We start from the raw sequence: 12,402 nt of genomic DNA, 5'->3' as shown, positions 1-12,402 counted from the left end.
TGGGAGCCCAGAGGCCTTTTTGCAATTTGAGTAAAATCATTCTCTTTTGATCTAGGTTGATGTCATTTTTACACATACAGTTTCCTCCAAATCACTGTGGACTTACTGTGCATTTGATTCGTGTCCACTCCATTTGTTGAAAAGCCATACCTGTGATAGTTTTCAAGACATGCCTCTCCGTATAGGTTTATTTACTGTCACTTTGGGAGTGGGCTTCTGTGAGACCATGCTCTTAAGAATCTGAGGAGCAGTTTTGTCTATTTGAGAGTCTATTTGACAAAATATTAATTCTTTCAGATTTCTTAAGAAAACGTTGTGGAGCTACATTCTTGGATGGAGCTTTCTCCTCAGACCTCATTTTACTTTGGGAATTTTTACTGGCTGAGAAGACTGAAAATAAGAAACAATTTTACTTTACATCCCAGAAAATTCTGTCCCCTCTTGTATTCCCTCAAAATTCTTGCAAACTGGCCAGTTCTTTATTTAGTCCATTTCTTTCTTCCTGTACCTACATGCAGCTAGGACCAACCAGCTGACATTTCAACATTCTGTGGAGATCTCTTTAGCCAAAATCAAAAGTTAATTATATACATTTGCCATCTTTCAAGTTCCTGTCGGCAACACTTTTGCCAATTATTCTAAAAAACACAGATCACCATTTTTTCTAACCTCCAATAACAATTTGCTTTATTTTTTCCCAGCATTTGCTAAGAGTTTGTTTGCCGCTTTTCCAGCCTCTGCTCAGAGCTCACTGCCAATTACACTTATTTTAGATTTTTGTCATGGCAGCACCTCAATTCTAGGAACCAATTATTTCTCCATCAGTTAGCTTTTGCCATGTTAAAAAAAAATCACAAAATTTAGTAGCTTAAAATGATAACCATTTTTTATTTTTTAGCTCATAATCCTGCTCATCATTAATATGGGCTGGGCTCAGTTGAGCTTGTGTCTGCAGTCAGCTGCCAGGTCAGCTGGGGGCTGGTTAGTCTAGAATGGCCTCAGCTGGGGCGGCTCATCTTGGTTCCATGTGTTCTCTCATCAGCCAGGAGGATAGCCTGAGCTTGTGCTCACAGTGACTGCTCAGGGTTCCATGACGATGAACAGAAGTGAGCAAAGCCTTTGCGGCCTCAGCTTGGATCTGGCACATCATCGCTTCTGCTGCATTCTACTGACCAAAACAGGTTACAGGGCCAGCCAAGATTTAGGAGAAGGGAAAATGGAGTCTAGCTCTTGATGTGAGGAACTTCAAAGTCACATTGTAAAGGACGCATACTATACTTTATCTCTCTATCAGTAAATCTTGTTACAATTACTGTTTTCTCAAGAAACACAAGAAAGTAATTATTATTCCTTCCCAAAAGGGTGGCTGTGGCATCACCAAAACTTTTCTGCTTCCTTGGGGATTTACCCTTTCTGACCACACAGCTCACCCCTGCATGTATTCGTATCCTACTCCTGATTCTCCTCAGGAGTCTACTTGTTTCGGTAGGCAGCTCCCAGTCCAACTATTGCCTACCCGCCTGGCTCCATCTTTGCACAAGTCTCACTGGTGGGATCCAGACCTATGACTTGTCTTTGGAGTGGCTTCTGATGCTTCATCCACCTTGTGGTCGTCATTAACACCAATCAGCCTGTCATTGGAAGGAATGCCCACCTACCTAACCTCTGCAAGTCCCATCTCAGTGATGAACATGGTCTAAAGTCCCCTCTTTTCCTCATGAACTTGCTTCTGATTAGCTCAATGATTGGGATCTTCTCGTGAGTTACAAGTTATCTAAACAAATGCAATGTGTAAAATATGTAATTTAATTTTTATAATATATGGGAGGAAAACAAGTCTAACTTTGATAATTGAGGTTTTTGAATTTTGTCAAGGTGATTATCCCACATCAAAATTTCCTTCATTTAACATTTTTGCTTAGAAGGTACACGGGTGGGATTGAATCAGTATGAGGTGACAGGGCTTAAAAAAAGTAGAAATTGCCTTTATTATATATATTTTGTATAACAGAAATTACTAATTAATCAATTTATCTACCATATGGTCAATTAATAATTAATTTGTTAATAATTAATTGACCTAACTGCTGGTCAGTTTTCTCAACACTGGGCAAAAGAGAGAGTCGTGTTTATTTATTATACTGGTAGAAGTTTTTGCAAGAACAAAAATCTGCTCCACCAACCACATAGAAATATATAGTAGTCCCAGCAGTGCAACCATCTATATATAAACATATTGGGAGAGTTGCTTGCAGTTCTTTGGAGAAACAGGTTGAGCTGAGAGCTCCATCCTGTCTTTCAGCTTTGTAAGAGGATTCAGTCAAGTTGGTTTGACACTCCTTACCCTGGGCACCTCTGTTGGATGAGTTTATGAGCACTATCTCAGAGGTGACCTATATTCATATATGTTTATTTAACTAAGTAATGTCTTAGACATTTAAAAAATTGCTGTAGTAATTTTTTATATATGACTTTAATAATAGTTTCCAGCCTAACCCTGTGTAGCTAGGATAGTATCTAGTTTCACCACATATATAACCCATTGAGACAGTAATTAAAGTAGGGAAAATTGGTTGGAGATGCTTTCTTGAAAAACTAGCCACGCAGAGAAGAGGAACAGAGCTCCCACCCAGTTCAATGATGTTAACTCTGTGCGTTTCTCTTACCAAGAAAAAAAGAATATTGGATAGAAATATTTCAGTTATATAATAAAAGCTGAGGACTCCATTTTTTCTCCTATAGTGAAAATAAAACTCTTTATGACTGAGAAATTTCACATGAATCATAGTAGTAGGCACTTAATATTTGTTGAAGGATTGAGTAATAATCCCACCTCCAAGGTTGTAAGATAATTGATCTTATTTTAATGATTGTAAGAACTTCATTTTTACTTTTTTTACAGTGATGAAAATAAGGAGGAGAATGAGACAGGGATATATCTATCTGACATGTCAGTGTTACCCAGTTGTTAGCTGTTAGGCTGTCTCAGAGGCCTCCAAACTTCTGAGGGCATTTTATATTGTAACATTCAAATAAAAATGGTTTGAGCCCTCATATCATGCTAGAAACCCCAAATCTTTCTAATATCCCTAATATCTTCCATAATTTTTGAGGATCTCTTCTGATAATGTTGAGAAAGGTGATAGGCTGGGAGCTTTAAATATTGTTTATGAAAAGTGGAAAATAGAGTTGATAAAGAAAACCAGAACGATTGTTAGGCAGATGTGAAAGTCTGGTTGAAGTTGCGGGCCATGAGTTTTAAAGTTGAATGAATTTGTGAGGTTATGTGATTTTTTTTCATAGCCTGATAGTAGAAGTGAAGGCAGCAGATAACTGATTAATCTAAGTGTGTATAAACTCTATGGAGAAATTAGCAAAACAAATACTGATTTTAAAATAATGATTGCAAATTTTTGGAATCATTACATTTTTTTCTTGTTCTTTGGCTCTTAATAAGTTCTATGTGAACAAATCTCTAGGATTGCTAATCCAATGCTATTTTAACAGAAGCCTCCAGATTACTTTGGCAGCAAACTATTTGTTTCAAGAAAGAACACAAATTTGAAGCCTATAGACCTGTTCTTAAGGCCAGAAATTATATAATTTAGTGTGAGACTTTAGTTACTTTACTACTTTGACTCTCAATTCTTCAAACATTAGTAAGTTTGCTTTTTGTCCTTTTATTTTGTAGATAGATCTTCTACAAAGGAAATATGGAATCTACTTGAGAATGTTCAAAGAACTCAATGTTGAAAGTACAGAATAATACGCAAGGCCACACATCCCTTAGGACGGAGAATAAAATCACAGTGTACCTCTCAAGAACTATTTAAAACTCTGTTCTGTATTTACTTGTGAATCATTGCTTATTCTCTGATTTTTTTCATAAAGCATAAAATAATTTTGAGATGATTCTGTATTTTATAAGATAAAAACATTTGCAAATTAAAAGTACAAGAATCCTTTATAGTTCACACACACACAGAATAGAAGATGAAAAGTCTTCTTTCTCCATTATGTTAAATAGCTTCACTAAGAATTTTACCCGCAAAGAAGCAAATATATATATGCAAATTATCCTTTGCTTACTTTAATTTCAATAGAAAATAGCTTTAATTTCTGACTTATTCATTGAATTAAAGTATACCATTACAAAGCCAAGAAACAATTGAATGATATTTTTGATAGTTGGTAATGTAAAACCAATATATTATATTTTTCTTATAGCCCTTGATGCAAAATTTAGCAAAGAAATGTTTATTTTGGAATAGTAGTAACACAATCCATTACACATTGGGATACATAGATATGTTTAAGTAAATAAATTATAGAAATTGCTAATATACCCACTTCAGTTTGAGCTCTACTGGAGAAATCAATGCTTAGAAAATGCAAAAGGGAAACGGTTACTACAGCAATTTTTTAAAATCTCTAAGACATTACATGGTTATGTTTTTGTAAGCAAAACTGTATGGGAATAACATTTTAATTTTCTCTAGCAAAATCTAGCTGTAGTTCTAAAATAAAGTCACATAGGATTTACAAATAAATTCTCATTCATCTGTGTTCTCTGTCCTTTTTGGCATTCAGTAAAATATATAAGAATTTGAAACTAAGAATTGAAGAACATTTCAACCCTAAAATGAAAGGTACTTTATTATGAATTCCTTTAACTTCATGAAATATTTGTCTTGCTGTATGCATGTTAATGCATAGGCTTTTCTCCTTGAGCTCCAATTTGAATTTTAACAAAATTTAAACATTTCTTTCCCAGCACGGAATCTGAGGAGCTGAATAAGATGGTGACATAAGCAGAGACTCCTAAAGTAGGCCTTCCTTCCCACCTCAGCCCAGCCTGCAGATTGACATTCTCCTTTATCAGACTTCAAGGCAGTATCTGGTCAAAATACTTATTTGTTAAAGAAATTCATCCAAGAAACAAATGTTCCCTCTAATCTCTCAGCTGTAATGAAAATGAGCTATCAGGGCAATTGCAGTTTTACAAAGTTTAACTGGAATGCCTAGAAGTGCACAACAGTGTTTAGAGATGTTGCCAAACGTGCAAGACGGTCACCATGGCTCTTGTCCTTTGGCGGGGACTTGGAACAGATAGTATCATGAACAGGATCAAGCTGCCCGCCTCTGGGGACATGAAGGAGGCTATCTAGCACTCATGGAGGTCATAAATAAGCTCAGGAAAAAAATTAGGAATTTGTGGAATTCCCTAAGGCATGAAGCAGTATGCTTCTGTCCCAGAAGAATCAGCTGCTGTTGGGATTTGGTCTGCACCCAGTATATTTGCACTCTAGTCTTCTCCACTCAGATCAGGAATAGTGTTTGGTTGGGGACAGTTCAATTCAGACGGGAAAACAATGGAGCACTTTAAGAATTCTTCTCTCAGTTTGGCCTGCTATACGTGGTCCATCATCTTAGGGTTTACAAGCTTTTGTCTAGGAAAGATATATAGAATGCAGCATGTCATAAACATGATCGGAAGAATTGGTATATTACATTTTCCCACATATACAGAAAATGGAGTTCAGACTCTTAATTCCTTTGAAGATCATGGCATGCCAGTAAAATTTTATAGTTGATTTTTATGTACCTACATAGATTTAAGTGACAAGTATTTGTCTCAATTTTACGATATGCAGTGAATGTCACATAAAAAGGAAAAATCCACTTTAAAACTGCCCTTTCTAGCTTATTGAGAGACCCATTTTCTTTAAAATTCACATAATCACAGAGATGGAATCTATCATAGTTTGACTAATTGTAAAAGTAATCTATCATTTTTGGAACATGCCTTTGTCAGATGTACCTTGTAATACCTATGCATCTCCCCTTACTTCCTAGTACAGGTAACAGGTTACAGTTTGATTCTTGCTGAATAAGAATCCACCTGTAAAGACATATATATATATATATTAGTGATTTCTTTATAAAGGGCAAGTCCATTGTGATAGTTACTGATATTTTGACAAACTTATTTGTGAAAACAAACAATCCCAAATTCTTAGGGGCTGATAATTGGAAAGGTTTATTTCTTGATTACACTACATGTCCTTCTCAGATCAGCGGGGGAAGAGCTCCTTCATGTTGTCCTCACTAAAAGAACAAGCTAGTGGAGCAGCCGCTATTGGAATGTGGTCTTTCACTGCAGTGGCGGAAGGGCAGGTTGTAGTGAAATATGTAATATGTTATTTCTGCTAGCATTTTATTGGCCAGTGTACATCACATAGCCATGCCTAATTTCAGTGAGGAAGGAAAGTACAATCCAACCAGAACTATGGTCTTGGTAAAAGCCCCAGTGACTATCTCACGGACAACTTGGGAAAAATCACTCAAAATTAAAAACGTATAGCTTTGACCTAGTGATTCCATTTCTAGGAATTTTTATTATGGCACAAACATATTCATTTATGTGTTTTTTTGTAATAGCAAAATGTAAAAAAGTCCTCAAGAAAGGTTTCTGGTTAAATAAATCGAGTTAAATCCATTCAGTGGGGTATCTCATAGCCTTTCATAAGCAAGTGGGATATATTTGAATTAACATGGAAAGCTATTCTAAGATAATGTTAAGTAATAACTAAAGTATATATGTGTGTGATGGTGGTGGTAGCGGAGTGTGCGTGTGTGGGCTAATATGTGCAAAGCACTGAGAACGGCACTTGGCAAAAATAAAAACAGTAGCTAAAAGTTATATGCAATTAACTATGTGTAAGGTACTCTTCTAAATGTACGTCTCTTAAGTCATTTGATACAGCAATCGTTTGAGGTGATATTATTATTCTCAATTTTCAAGTGAGGAAACTCAGAGTATATTCATGAATGATTTCTAGAATGATGTTTGAGAAACTGTCTGCAATGAGTATCTTTGGAGAGTGGGACTACGGGATGTAGTGGGTCTTTACTATTCATCATGTTGCTTTCTATTGCTCTTTTAGAATTTTTTTCATGATCACATATTACTTTCATAGTAATGTCATAGTAATTACTTTCAGAGTACTTCATAGTCTGGTAATTAGAATAGATGCCAAGATAATAAGCCAAAGGGAGCTGACCCACTCCTGCTAGGGTGTATTTGTACCTCTGCACCTGATGAAGGTGAATGTTTTTCTCAGTAGGGAGGATACTTAAGACCCAAATTCTCAACTGCTGTTCTTCGCATTGTCATAATGAAAGAAAGCCTGAGCTGGTCACTCTTGATACCAGGTTATCTATTTGGTGTGATGATCTGTGATAGGTTCGAATATTATCCGGTATTTTCCCTCTTGCTGGGTTCTCCATCTCTGTTCTGTTGCCATCAGGCTTGGCTAAGTGACTGGCCATGGAAGTGGTATATGTTACTTTCAAGCAAAGACCTTAAGAGACACTGTGAGGATGTACTTTTGCTTTTTTCTCTCTGCAACGAGACAGGCAATATCTAGACAGGAGCTGCTGCTTTATCCTGGATCTCAGAGGGAAGAGAACATGAGTACAGCTGTAGCAACAGGTAACAAGAGCGAGAAATTAGAAATAAACTTTCTTATAGCAAACCACTGAGACTGGACCATTTGCTACCATGGCATAAACCAGCACAAGTTAATACAGGGCCTCAGAGAAATAATAGGAAAGCAGATTTGGAGAAAATATACCTTCTGGCGATACTCTGGGGAGGGGACTCTGAGACACTTCAGCATTTTGTGTTTTTCATTCTTTTTAGTATTTTGCTCTTGGAACTGCATTAACCAAAGTTCTCTACAGCTTTTTCTCCTAGAAGAAGGAAAATGTGTATCGTCCCATTGCTTTCATATTGGCAGGCTAGTGGTGAAGGACTTGTTATACAATTTCAATTTGATTTTTATTTCTATTTGCAGAAGACTGACTTAATCTACATGTCCTGTCAGTTGAAAAAGATGTGCCAATATTACAGAGGGTATAAATAGCTACAGTTGTATTTCCTTTCCAACACCTCATTTCTCTAAAGTTTCTCACTTAATTGCAAAATGTTGGAATCATTTTAATTTTCAGTTTTTTTATTATCTACGTTAAAACATGCAGTAGAGTTATCAAATTTTTTCTATAGTTGTTCTGTGTATTTCATTTGGCACTAAATGCCTAATACAAATAAGAACTTCCAATTCCGTAGTTTGGTCTTGACTCTAAGGAGTGTCGCGCTGTCGTGATCAAATCGTTAAAGGCTGCTATTAAAAGTCATGCTATAATTAATTTCCCTATCAAGCATAATTGCCAACTAGAATAAAAATATTTTTTCCAAGAGTTTTTAAGGTATGGCCCTACCTTTACTCATTTAAAGAAACAAAGGTTTGATTTTCTTTTAATGGAGTTAAATTGATTGCTTATATCTTATCAAAATAAAGAGAATAACCTATCTTATGTCTCTGTTCCAAGGGTCCAAATGTCACCAATTTTTTAGCTAAAGAGGAATACACTGATTTGTGTGTGTGTTTATTTCTGTAAGTTATACTGCCCAGTGGAGCACTGTTAGAAACATTCCTAGGATAAGGGATGTTTGGGGGTTTGCCTGGTCCCTAATCTACTGTACACAAGCAGTATTTTAGAAGTACTGTTGACCAAGAAGAAGGAGACACCTCTACCTCCATCTTAATATCAAAAATATCTAGGGCTCAGCCCCATGGCTGAGTGGTTCAAGTTCCGCGTGCTCCGTTTTGGCGGCCTGGGTTTGTGGGTTTGGATCCCGGGGGAAGACCTGCTCCACTCACTAGCCATGCTGTGGTGGTGTCCCACATATAAAAGTAGAGGAAGATTGGCACAGATGTTAGCTCAGGGCTAATTTCCCTCGAGCCAAAAAAACCCCACAAAAATCTAGAGAAAATGTCTTAGTATTGCAATCAATCGGCAGTTAAGCTATCCCTCTTCCGTTGTACAACTTGGTGAAGAGGCTGCCTTCCTCTCTTCCACATTATACAAGAGATCTAAGTCCTTCTGGGGCACCTATTTAGACTAACCCATTTATCCTGATTTCCAAATGTGGCCTCAGTAGGATGTTAGTTGAGAACACCTTGCGATTTATGCTGTGCTTTACAAGGTCTGGAAAGTATTCTAATGATGAGCTATCAACCTGTACTGGGGCAAGTAGGAGGCTTCAAGGATAATCCAGCTCCCCTCTTTCCTCTCAAAGCCACAAAGAAATCTTCAGATAGTGTTCTAGGTATAAATCCCTCCTCAAGACTTAGATAAGCTAGGGAATCTTAGGTGGCTTTTCAAAGGTGATAGGGAATTATAAAGCCTGTAAGAGTGGTCTCTCTCTCTCTCTCTTTTTTTCTTTTAATGATTTATGCCTACGACCTCAATTTCAGTCCAAACTATATATATTTTAGTTATTACCAAAAATATTATATCGAGGGAAAATAAGACCTCTGGTGGTTAACACGCAAGATGAATTATTCCACTATCAGCATATGGAAGTGTTTTTTAAGGATATAGATCTGAGCAAATAAAGAGTTCCCAACATGAAAATACGTGCTGATTCAAACATTTTCAATCTCAATGACTAGGATATTTGTTTTAAGGAATGGGGCATTTGACTATGAGTCAAATTTGTTATTGCTGAATGTGATTCTGAATGTGGTATTCCTGGCTTACTTCTTTGTATAAGCAGATTTTATCTTAATTATAAATAATATTTTTATTCATATAATGTATTTATATGAAAATTGATTACTAATAATTCTATTTATTGCATTGATTGGTAATACATTTAATGCCAGAGAGATTATACACCAAAGACACAGGGACAGGCTTAAATGATATAATACAGCATCTTGAAGGATGGCTTTCAAGTCTGAGTCCTAGGGGGAATCTGAGGAAGAGAAGGAACGCAGTTGCAGGAAGAGCACAGGATTTTCTTTTTTTTCCTGCCATAAATTTTCCTAAAGAATGTGTAAAGGCAGGAAGAAGGTATGGCAATACAGGGAGTACTAATAACATATTGAAATATTCAATTGAGTTGTAGCATCTTATCGACTATTTTGGGGCCTGTGGCACGCAGGCTCTCTGCTGGACTCCAACAATATCCACCTCCTGGTATTCACACCCTATTGTAATCCCCTCCCCTCCAGTGTGGGCTGGCCCAGTGACTTGCTTCTAACCAATAGAATAGAGCAAAAGTTTTGAGATCTCACTTCTGGGATTAGCTTACAAGAGACTGTAACTTCCATCTTGATAGCTATAGTCTATAGTAAATAGCTTGATAGTCTATAAAGAGATTCTTCCCCTTGCTGGCTTTGATGAAAGCCTTCCCCTTTTTGGGAGGCCCATGTGGCAAGTAAATGAGGCTTCTAACCGAAAGCCTGCTAGGAACTGAGGCCTTGAGGCACTGAAGTTCTGCCAACCTCATGTAAATGAGTTTAGAAGTGAATACTTCCCCACTTGAACCATCAGATGAACCCCTGGTCCTGCTTGACACCCTAAATGCAGCCTTGTGAGACTCTGAAGCAGAAGATCCAGTTAAGCTGTGCCCAAATTCCTGACCCACAGAAACTGTGAGATAAATATGTGTTGGTTTAAGTTGCTGTTTGTGATAATTTATTACACAGCAATAGATAACCAATACAGATCCCTTGCAGAGCATAATTCTGTTTTTATTTTGTGATCACTTTCTTCAGCATGGCATGACTTGACATTAAAATATGTATTATGTATTGTATATTTAGGCAAAGCTCAGCATATAAGAAGAGGAATTGATCTAGAGCAGTGGTTCTCAACATTTAGTGCGCATCAGAACCACCTGGAGAGCTTGTTAAAACAGCTGCCCCCTCCCTGCAAGTTTTTGATTCAGCAAACCTTTGGTTGTTCTTCAGAATTCACATTTCTAAGTTCCCAGATATTTTAGTTTCCTATTGCTGCTGTGACAAATTACCACAAACTTAGTAGCTTAAAACAGCATAAATGTATTACCTTACAATTCTGGAGGTCAGAAGTCAGACATAAGTCTGTGTGGGTTAAAATCAAGGTGTCCCTTTTCTGGAAGCTGTAGGGGAGAGTGTGTTGACTTACTTTTTCCAGCTTCTAGAGGCTGTCTCCATTCCTTGGCTTGTGGACCTTTCCTCCAACTTCAAAGCCATTGTCAAATCTCTTTCTGACTCTGACCTCTGACTCGCTTGCCTTCCTCTTTCACTTGTAAAGGCCCTTGTGATTACATTGCGGCCACCTGGATAGTCCAGACTAATCTTCCCATCTCAAGACAATTAATAATGCACAGTCACTTTTGCCATGTAAAGTAGCAGTCACGGGTTTCAGGGATTAGGATGTAGGTATTTTTATGGGCCCCTTATTCCGCCTACCACATCAGGTAACGATGCTGCTGGCCCTGGCACCCCACGGTGAATATCACTGGCTATAGATAATTGGAAGAACTACGCTCACTCTTCCTTGGATTCTGTCTGCCTGTACCATGCCTGCTCTTAGCCTTGCCCTTCCTAAGATTCCACAGCTGTTTTCTATGTGGACTGGAGACTCCTTGCCTCAAGTTTCATATATGGCTTACAGGAGTCTCACTTGAATGTAGGCACAAGTTTGCTGTATTGATGACAGTTGAAATGCTTATCAGTTAGGCAGATCTTATGATTTTTAATTTTATCTATATTTTCCCAGAGCAAAAATCTTTACTTTGGTGACATTGTATTTTGCTTTTTTTCTGAATTAGATAAATTCCAAATAGATTTTGAAACTTTCTAAAATGTTTTCTAGGATTAAATGAGAGAGTATCAAAGATTACATCACTCTAACTAGGAATGATGTTAGGTTAGAAATATCTCCTGTAAACCTTTTTCTCACATTTTCATCTTTTCTTTCCTAAAAGACTTTATTTTTTCTTCTAATGTGTGTGTACATGAGTATGTGAGTATTGATTCCAGTTTTTAAAAATGCCTAAACTCTGAGTAGAGATACTTTCTTATTAATACTTCTCTAAGAGAAGCATAATTGTTGTCAATCAAATGATTAAGACTGAAGGTTTAAAAAAAATATGTCATACGCCCTTGTCTGTCACCTTATGTAATAGCACAATTTTAGAATGTATGATATGTGTGTGTGTCTATATCTGTATCACAAAACTGTCTTAAAGTGCAGGGATATGCCTTTAGATTTAATGTCTACATATTTTCCTTCCCACTGTGTTCAGAGGTTATGGTGGTTTTACCTCTGTTGGGAATTGTATCTTTCTCAGTGAACTCATAGTGTTATTCAAAATTCCAGGGAGTTTGCCAGATTCCATCTGGGAGCATTAAGGATGTTAAGGGTCAAAAAAACACTCTAGAATCTTAATATGTGCCACAATTGATTACTGTCTTAGGATCAGTTATTGTATGTGGGTGGTGGAATTAAAGAACCACATTTTGTTGAGTGAGCCCCTTGGTCATCTGCCAGTCCTTGTTT

General features: G+C 37.1%; 1 pseudogene; it reads left to right on the top strand.

Moving 5' to 3' along the window:
- LOC147916255 (protein NipSnap homolog 2-like) overlaps positions 1-5,580 on the top strand; it is a 45,755-nt pseudogene extending 40,175 nt beyond the window's left edge.
- Positions 5,581-12,402: the final 6,822 nt, after the last annotated feature.

The sequence above is a fragment of the Ceratotherium simum genome, chromosome 9 (assembly GCF_057802395.1).
Source record: "Ceratotherium simum simum isolate JZ-2026a chromosome 9, ASM5780239v1, whole genome shotgun sequence".
Classification (NCBI taxonomy): Eukaryota; Metazoa; Chordata; class Mammalia; order Perissodactyla; family Rhinocerotidae; genus Ceratotherium; species Ceratotherium simum.
This window is presented reverse-complemented; position numbering and strand designations above follow the sequence as displayed.